The following is a 10,738-nucleotide window of genomic DNA, read 5'->3' as shown; positions in this document are numbered from 1 at the left end:
GTGCCGCTCGGCCACTGCCTGCGGCTGTCGAAAATTCAGTGGTTGCAGAGGCAGGGCCAACAGCACTGTCAGTGGTGAAATGCATCAGAATAAAGTTAAGGCGTGTAAACCAGACTATAGTTGGATACAGCTTCAAGTCTGCAAAAAATCCGTCCACAATAAGGTCCATCAAAAAAAAGACTACTATTCCCTTTGCAACAGGTTGCTACGGACGATGCTCCAATGTTGCCAAATGCCTTTTTTTTCTCCTTAGTTAACGTTTCAACTACTACTGCTAGGTTCCTGATTTATTCAAAGGGTCGCACAGCCCATCTCTCGTATCAGTTTTTTCAATTTCGAGAATGCCATTCTCATCGCCACTCCAGCACAAGAGGGACCGCACACGAGGAGAACCGAAACCAGGTGGCCTGTTTCAGATGGGTGGGTGGGTTGGTAGATGGGTTTGTATGGATAGACGGATGGGAGCATCCCCTTTGAAACGAGGTGATAGCAGTTGCCAGCATGCATGGCTTTTTTTTCTTTATATTTCTGTAACAGTGTTATAAATTGGTGTATAAATTCACCATTTTCTTTAAATACCTGCTTGATCCTACATTTCTAACCGTATGTCACCTCTAAGAGCTTAGAGAGAGTGACTGTGCCTACATCGACAGCCGGATGGATACCATCACATTTCAGTATGATGTGTTGAATTCTTTCAACACATTTAACACAGCACATGTGTCATCTTATCATATTTTTTTGCAGCTGCTCGTCATAAGACACCCTTATGTAGCATCAAGGAGTAGGGCACTACGTCTTGAGTTATCATAGAAAGATTCCTTCCTGATCTACCTTCTCCAATTTCAATAGTTCTACACTCTGCTTCCTTTCCATTAGACTAATCCTCTTTGTTTACCTTGTGCAGTTTCTTACCTGTCGTTTAAGGCTCTTTAGTTCTGCATCCTTGTATCCTACATACTTACTGGTTAGTTTCCTACTTTTGTGCCATTGTGAGTCAAAGCTCGTTCTGTGTAAGCATTTAAGTACTGTAGCGGCCACCTGTTATCATCTAGTTTCCTTAGGCATTCCTATAATAGGGAGTTGTAGCATATTGTTAGTGTTTACTTTACTGTTTACCGCATGCGTGGCCATTACTGGACCACTAGTACTTTACGCTATCTCTTTTAGCAACGCATCAAGTTTGCATTCACTCGGAAAGAAACTCGGCAGCGCACTGCATGGCCGCTTCGGACCAAATACAGCACCGCCACCTCATTCTTTGGCGCATAAATGAAGGAATTCGCTCATAATTCACATACTCTCACTCATAGGTCAAGGTTTCAATAACAACTCCAATGTTTTTGAGATAATTTGGATTTTTTTCAACAGTTAAGCTTAACAATATGTCGAGAATACAGTGTTGTATTGTGTACAGAGCCGAAATAGCAATGACAACACTGCAGTTCTTCAGCTTTTTCCCCGCTTTAACATTTACCTACATTTTCAGTTCTCTTGCAAAAAAAAATGATTGCTAATTCCCTCAGAATATTATATTGATCAGTAAGTGCAGAAAATAAGTTTCTCCAGCCCAGAGTCACGGCCGCCTCGATCACGCGCCGCGCGCGCCGATCCAGTTGGCTGTGCCAAAGTTGATGCGCTTTGACTTACTGTCACTAGATGGCACCACTATGTTTACTTCCAAACCAAGCAATTTGTGTGGTTTTCAGCCAGCTTGTCCACGTGCTCAATGATGCCATAGAATGATAGCCTGTGGGGCATTCAGTCAAGTCAGTGGTATTTGTAGTGTTGTGTGTTACGGTTTCGGTTTCAACTAACACCTGTACTCCAACCTACATGGACATCACCCCGCGCAAGGAATGCTGGGTGTGTGCATGCGTCCGGCGAAGGAAGCCGGTGGTGTGACCGTGATAGCAGTGATGTAATCTGTATTAATCGAAAGGAATAAATGCTGGCAAGATGTTACAAATGGCGACGAGGATAAAAACGTGGTCGAGGACTGCGCCCGTTCATTCGGACAGCAGAAAGATCGTGTGTGCAGACTTTGTGGCGGTAAGTACCCGCATCGTTCATCAACATGCCCGGCGCGAGGACAAACCTGCCACAAGTGTGGAAAGCCGAAACACTTTGCACGTATGTGTAGATCCCAGCGACAACCTCAGAAGCAACCGGACCAGACCAATGCCATCGTGAGAAGTGCGTCTTCGCACTCAATCTTTCACACTGCCGACCAAGGCAAGCAGTGGTAACAGACCACAAACCGCTAACCGCCATATTCTCTGCTAAAGCAACAAACACGCCTCCAAGAATTGAGAGATGGCATCTTCGAGTTCAGTTGTATGACTTTAAGGTACATTGTCAACCTGGAACCCTCAACCCAGCAGACTACTTCTCCCGAAATCCAGTTGAGGTTCCAAGAGAAGACCTTGAGCGTTCCACCTAAGAATTCGTATGTCTTATCATGCAGTTAGCCAGGCCAAAAGCACTCTCCCTGACCGAGCTTGAAACCTGTGCAGATACGTTCTACAAATCTGTTGTTCAGGCCATCACCACCAACACCTGGCATCAACTACATACAAAGTTCACTTCCCCAAGTGACAAAGAGGAAGTCAGTGCACTGTCAAAAGTAAAAGAGGAACTGTGCACACAGGGCAACATCATCCTACGAGGTTCAAGAATCTTGATACCACGACCTCTTCGCCTGCGTGCTGTATAGCTAGCCCACGTTGGCCACCAGGGAATAGTGAAGACAAAGCAGCTCCTGCGTACAAAAGTATGGTTTCCCCAGATGGACCAGCTCTGTACGGGCACAATCCAAAGTTGTATCCCGTGCTAGACATGCGACGAAAAGATATGCCAAGAGCCACTCGCCATGACACCCCTCCCAGCACGACCCTGGTCAGAAGTAGCCATTGATCTCCATGGTCCCCTTCTGTCAGGCAAATACCTACTTGTCATCATTGATGAGCACTCACGACTTCCAGTGGTGGAAATCGTTCATTCAACATCTTCTACGCAAGTTCTGCCAAAGCTGCGGAAAATATTTGCTCTTTTTGGCATCCCAGACGTAAAGTCCGACAATGGGCCACCTTTCAACAGCAAAGACATGACTTCCCTTAAGACTGAGTTGAACTTCCATCACCGCAAAGTGACTCCATATTGGCCTCAAGCAAACGGAACCATAGAGAGGTTCATAAAGCCACTGGTCAAGCTGATCCAGACAACGCACATTGAAAACAAGGATTTGGCTGTGGAACTTAATGCCTACTTAGCGAGTTACAGGCAAACACCCCATCTCACTACGGGGCACTCCCCTCATCGCATTATGTTTGGAAGGAATGCCAAAGGCCCCTACCTTGTATCCTGCCACCAGAGTAGCACAAGCAAATGGCTACAAGACACCCTGAGCAAACAAACCATGAAGGCCTACGCCGACGAGCGCAGACATGCTGGCCACCACGATTTCTCTGTGGGGGAAGAAGTACTCAAGAAAAGAGAAGTAAGGAGAAAGCACCACTCTGTCTTGACCCTGACCTCCTGGTTGTGATTTCAACAAAAGGCAACACCATCACTGCAGCAAACCAGGAAGGGAAAATGGTATGCAGAAACAAAATGTACTTCAAAAAGCTGCAAGCACCTGGCTGCGCAGCAGGACCAGAATCTGTCATTGGCACCGCCGTACCAGAGCCCAGCGCACCATCTATGCCGTTTTGCACCGGGCAGCAAGCTATACCACGCTCTCCACGCGGTACAAAGAAGTGTCATAACAGGAGGCCAAAGAGGCTCATTGAGGAGTGCTGAGCGTAACCAAATGGAGAAGAGGTGTAGTGTTGTGTGTTACGGTTTCAGTTTCAACTAACACCTGTACTCCAACCTACATGGACATCACCCCGCGCAAGGAATTGTGCGTCCAGCGATGGAAGCCGGTGGTGTGACCGTGATAGCAGTGATGTAATCTGTATTAATCGAAAGGAATAAATGCTGGCAAGAGGCCATTCTGCAGACTTTGGGACATGCACACTTATGGACATCACCCTCAACAAAGCCCTGCACTTCGAACTTGTCAAGGTAGAGCTTTTTATATTTTGGTGTCATTCTTCAGATGGACCAAGTATCTTCACCGGATGTTTTCATTTTATTAGACTACGGTTGGTTTATCTATGCCAGTGATTGTGAATGCAAGACACATTGCTTTTCATCCATTAATTTACACACTGCATCCCTTGCACATTGAAAAGCAGTATAAATACAAGTTTTTTTATGAGGAGTGGGCTGGTCCCAACTTCTTCCCTTAAGCTTTTAAGCATGCTTTAAGGTTTGGTTGGTTTATGGTTGGTTTATTGGGGTTTAACGTCACAAAGCGACTGAGGCTATGAGAGACGCCGTAGTGAAGGGCTCCGGAAATTTCGACCACCTGGGGATCTTTAACGTGCACTGACATCGCACAGCACACGGGCCTCTAGAATTTCGCCTTCAATAAATTCAGCCACCGCGGCCTGAATTTTATTTTGATCCTTAAATTACAAAAGAAGACTCAAATTTAGACACCTAACTTTTGCGTGCACGTTTTCTTATTTGCAATGAGGCGTAAGGCCTTATTATACATGGATTACCGCGTGGTATATCCCTTCAACTGATAAATAATTTATAATCGAACTTATTTCTTGTGCTGTTTCGGTTTCAACAGTCGAATGATGGCTATGACATCAAAGAGAGGTTATAGGTTTGGTTTATGGGGTTTAACGTCCCAAAGCGACTCAGGCTATGAGAGACGCCGTAGTGAAGGGCTCCGGAAATTTCGACCACCTGGAGTTCTTTAACGTGGACTGACATCGCACAGCACACGGGCCTCTAGAATTTCTCCTCCAAAGAAATTCTAGCCGCCGCGGCCGGGACTGAACCCGCGTCTCTCGGGTCAGCAGCCGAGCACCATAACCACTGAGCCACCGCGGCGGCGTCGAAGAGAGGTTATAGGTGACGTGATGCATGAAAAACTGCAATAATCGGCGCTTCTACATATGTTGTCATTTCGGCTTTTCAGGAAGGCTGGCTTCAGCACTGTAGTGAATTAATGCGATGAAGCAGCGATTATATCGCAGTTTTTCCATGCCTCACATGACATATAACCTCTCTTAGACATCACAGCCATCGTACGGCTGTTGAAATATAAATTATTTAGCCGTCGTAGCCAAATACCACATAGTGTTTCATGCATAGTAGTGCCTTATGCATCATTATAGAGAAGAAAACGTGCCACCAAAATAAGACGTCTGTACACTCCTTTGGGTGGGGTTGGGTTTTGGGGCGAGGTTCGGAGTTGACTGACATGCCCATACTATGTGGAAAATGTCCGAAAACTTCTCCGCACAGTACGGACACTTTCTTGTACATGCGGGATCAAATTGCTTTAAAAACTGCCGGGCACAGCAGTGTTGTTATGTAAAGATGGAGAAGTGTGCGTTCCTCCGTCTTTGTAAGGCCCCTACAGGGCTTAGGATAAATTGCACAGCCTGATTGTATAATTCAGTAATCTGTCGAAAAGTGAGTTTGTTCTGGTCTGAAAAGACCGAAGCAACCTATTGATCTACTCAGCAATGGCACAAAATTTTTACTGGCAGATTTATTATGATGGCATATAACCAATTCTATTTAAAAGCATTTGCGTCACATGCATGCACAGTCCTTTCTGGGCATGTTTTGGACCTTGAAAACAGCATCTCCTTTCAGGTTCACAAAGTACTTTTGCATTGTTATTGCAGTCCACTGAAGTTGCGTCCAGTAACAAGATGGAGTAAACAGGCTTGGAGAGAGGGCTGGATTACCTCGTTAAACAAGGTGTGGTGATTTCAAGCATCACCACTGATCGGCACACCAAAGTCAAGTCATTCCTCAAAAGCTCCCATCCCTCAATAAGCCACCTCTTTGATGTCTGGCACATAGCAAAAGGTAAATCTCGATAACACCTTCAGTGTAGCTTGAAATACTATCTCTAAATAGCCACACTGAAACACCGACACCACTTCATATAGAAAAGTATTTTTTTTATATGTACCTCACATAAAAATGAACCCTCTCTCGAAGGATTGAAAAAGAAGATGGCTGCACTAGGACGTGCAAGACAGCGCGAGATGGTACTGCAATGGAGACAAACCATAGTTCGACACCTTTACTGGTGTGCCATTACCAGCGACGGCAAAGAAGAACTTTTTCGTGCAAAGGTGGCTGTCCATTCTCAGGCACATCGTTAATGTACATCAGCATCCAAATCCACTCCACCCTTCATGTTTTCATGGTGAAGTGGAACCACGTGACTGGATCATTGAAGGTACGGTATTGAACACTGAAATAAAATCTGTTCTTTTTACATGCGCTGAAACAATGTGAAAACCAATCACCGCTGTAAAGTTGCGCTCTCTCATACTCTTTCACCAAAATTCGGTGCACTCCCATTTAATTTTTGCTTTTACATTTTGTTATTGTTTTCACTTGAGTACTACCTTCAGGGCATAGTATTTTAAAGAGCCATTCTCTGCATGCGTCACATATTTATTTACCCTACAAGCTAATATTTCTTAGCTTTACCTTCAGGGTCACCGACATTTCAGAAACTGAAGGAGATTTTGGCAGCGCCACACTTCCTACGTGACACTGTGTGTGCTTCAAACAATGCACAAACATATGGACTTGAATCCTTCCATGGTTTGCTGATACATTTCGCACCGAAGAGCATCACGTTTACATATGAGGGAATGCTATCCAGGTAATGTTACATAAATGTATTCCTAGCTGTATTTCATGGTGTTAGTCATACCAGTCACATTCTTCCAAACCAGTAGAAGCCCTCCATAAGCATCGCAGCAGAAGAATGAGAGAAGTAATGGGATCAAATCACAGATGCAGTGCAATAGTAGAATACCCAACCAATGCTGCTAATCCAGATCAGTTGCAGCGAGGGCTGGCACCTCTATTAATGCAGAAAAGAAATATATTGTGATAGGCTGTAATCTATTGTGTTCTGAGGGATTAGAACTGTGCGTCTCAGGTAAAGAGAACTAAAATTCTGCAATGTAGGTCATTAAATATAATTAGGTTCAGCTGCTAATGAAGATGAACAACAGAACCCCAACATAGTTGAGATTCGGTTGCCTCAATATATTTGTAGTAGTGCAGCTATTTATGAGAACAATAAAACCCTGCGACAGCTAGAGGTTCCTTCTGTAACCATTAAAAAGGGGAACGTGCTATGACACTTCTGTGCATTCATAATAGCCCGACCCTATGAGACTTTTTCCATGCAGGCACAAATCTGCTTGGCTTGTGGATGGTGCTCGAAGCAGTGTCATAACAGCCCTTCCTACACATTGCCTCAGTGGCCTTCAATGTGAATTGCATGCAATGCAGAAAGTTGGGCGAGTTGGTAATACATGTTGAACTTAGAAAAGCGCAATAAAAAGACAGGGACAAGAAGAAGAAGCACGCAGGACAAACGCTTGACATCAACTAGTTCTTTACTTTGGAAAAAACACATATATACAGATACATAGAGGGCGGAAACAAATTATTAACCAAACAATGAATCGGCTTTACCACAAGTGTGTTTAGCGTGAACAGGCATCAAGGTAAGCAATTTCCTTGCGTGATAAGGTCAGGGAAGGAGTGCTGATACAATTTTCAGCTTTCTTTACAATACGATAGGCCTCTATAATTTCTCTGTGAAGCCTCTCTTTTCCTTTACCGCACGTGCGTGTGGCATTGAACTGCGGCTCATTTGCTTTGCATTTTTTACATGACTTGCAGTGTTCTGCTAGGTGCCCATCCGTCGCTACAGCTTGCACAGCACGACGGTGTTCCCTCAACCTATCGTTCAGGCACCTGCCTGTCTGGCCAATGTACGATTTCTTGCACGAGAGCGGAATCTCGTAGACCACCCCTGTGACGCAGGTTGTGAAACGGGTGGCATGCTTCGTTGTGCACCCAGGATGGTCATTCACCTCGTTGACAGCTCGACACATTTGTGAGAGCTTATTGGGCGCTGAAAACACGACGGATACCCCGCACTTCTCGGCCACTTTTTTAAGCCGGTGCGACACGTTGTGTATGTAGGGGATCACCGCCGGACGCCTAGTCTGGGGAGCCTTTTCTTTTCACTTCCCAGAGTTTAGCTCCTTCACTAGGCTTTCAACCACAGAGGCGATGATTTCTTGTGGGAAACCAGCCCTTTTCAGGCGCTGTGACTGCATCTGCACACTGGCCGAGACTTTATGCTTACACGATTTGTTGAGGGCCTCACGTATGCAATTTAGGGCAATCCCCATCTTTACTACCTTTGAGTGGGCCGAATCATAGTTCAAAATGCCTTTTTTGGTACGCGGCTGATACACCCAGCAGACTTTATCCTTATCTAGAGTTAAACAAACGTCAAGGTACTGCAGACTGCCTTTGATAGGATCCTCACACGTAAACTGCAGACCGTGGGAATAATTTTCGAACACCTTGATGACATTTTTTATAGAATTGCTACTTTGGCCACCTTCTGACGATTTCATAACCACAAGATAATCATCCACATACCTAAACACTTTGACAACAACAGATTTATCAAGGCTGTCGCTAATGCGCCTGTCACAATGGGCTAAAAAGACGTTACTTAAAATGGGGGCAAGGCAGGAACCAATGCATATGCCTTCTTTTTGAAGAAAAGACTGTCCGTTATGAATAACAAATGTTGATGCAAGGTAAAAACAAAGCACTTGTAAGAAGTTGTCAATAGATACTAGTTGATGTCAAGCGTTTGTCCTGCGTGCTTCTTCTTCTTGTCCCTGTCTTTTTATTGCGCTTTTCTAAGTTCAACGTGAATTGCCTGCTGCTGCCACACAGCAAAAACCTTTAGTGCAGGCAACATGCCTCCCATGTAGTAGCACCCTTAAATGCAAATTAGTGGCCTTGTTCATGCGATTGTCTTCACAAAGTATAGCAGTTTAAGAAATGCTTTTTTCCTTGAAGGAAAAGGCAAATATTTGTGAAATGTCTGAGTAATTTTTGCACAATGTGCAGTGATTGTTCACAAGAACATTGCTCTGTGCCCATTTTGTATGCAGAACACGAACTGTTGCAATACACTACAATCACAACAGTGACAGAGCTGTGGTCTGTGATGGCAACGGGGCACCCAAGTGCTCACAGAAATTTTCTAGAGAAGAAAAGGAATGGACGGTGGTGTATGTGAAGGAGCCAACAAGCTATGGTAGGTACCACAATCAAAGGCACACATAGTTTTCGCCACTCATTTCTTTACAAAGTGAAGGCTTATAATGCTTGGAGGATTAAGATTCCTCAGTCATGTCAGATTTCATTTCTTTCCAAGGATACGTGCCTGCTCTCATCAACGCCGTGCTGGAATGCCTGAACATGTGACTGTCATACTCTGCAGCTGAGGATGCTGCTTCGCATCGCCAACATGACACACGTGCGGCTAAGCATGGCCTAAAACCTATGAAAGAAGAAGCACTGAAGAAGCACCACTCACGTTTCGGGCTTTGCGAACTTAGCTGGCAAGGTGGCTAGAGTACAGGATGCATGATCAGAGAATTACGTGCTGTTGCCAACAGATAGATACAGAGAGAGGGGAAAGGCAGGGATGTTAACTAGAAAGGTTTCCGGTTGGCTACCCTGCACTGGGGAAGGGAATGAGGGGATTAAAAAAGACAGAAGGAATGAGAGACAAAGTCACAATCTAGCAAGCAAGGCAGTCTCTCGTAAAAGACAAAACAGTGACTTGTGAGCCTTGATGGCAGTCGACTGTTGTGGCCACGGACCACGAATCTTGGCCTCTGTGAAAGGGCGAGGATCAAGGCGGTCCAGAGCAGAACAGAGCTTATGTCTTTTGGTCACAAAGACAGGGCACTCACACAAGATATGAGTGATTGTCTCTTCACAGGCACACTTTTCACAAGGGCTCACAAAGTGCCAGGTAGCCGAACTCATTACTTCATTACGATAATGAATTTTTTATGTTGCAAGGACAATGATCCAAAAAGGACTCTAGAGTAGGTGTTTAAGTCTAAAAAGCTGGGATCAAAGACCAAGTTTTCACATTTCAATCCAGAGATGTTGAGTGTGAAATCAAGAGAAAGCTTGCACTCATTGGAAAGCCAATGAGCATTGATAGCACTGGGATCGAAGCCTCTCATACTGAAAGCATGCGCCTCCAGCATACAAGGCAGGTGCTGATACCACTAGGCCACTGCTGTGGCCATCAACCCACTACTAATTTCTGGGTAGGAGGTTTTCCATGTTTTTAGACACAAAGAGGATTACTTAGTGGTATTTAAACTTCTGTTCTATGATAACACTGACTGTGTCTCATAGTTTTCCAGGCTTCATCTGCACAATGGAGCCAAGTTTCAATGAATAGATGAAATGATTCAGTGTTGTTGCAAAAAATATGAAATGGCTACCACTGCATGTCATGCCCTCCCTACTCTCGCATTTGACAATATAAAATGTTTATGGGCAAATATGTCAGCATTGTGTTTTCAACACTGCGAAAGCTCAGTAAGAGTGCTCCTTTGTTGAATCTAAAAAATAACCAACTGGAATTTTTGAAGCACAGTGACGAGTTCACAGAGAGCTTATCTGGTGTAGTACAATCGGTACTACTGCAGGTCACTGACTGATGCTTTAAAGAAAGGCCACACTAACACGGCCTTTGCATAGGCTCATGCCATAACTCCATTCT

The sequence above is a fragment of the Amblyomma mixtum genome, chromosome 4 (assembly GCF_055824585.1).
Source record: "Amblyomma mixtum isolate Tamu chromosome 4, ASM5582458v1, whole genome shotgun sequence".
NCBI classification, from domain to species: Eukaryota; Metazoa; Arthropoda; class Arachnida; order Ixodida; family Ixodidae; genus Amblyomma; species Amblyomma mixtum.
This window is presented reverse-complemented; position numbering follows the sequence as displayed.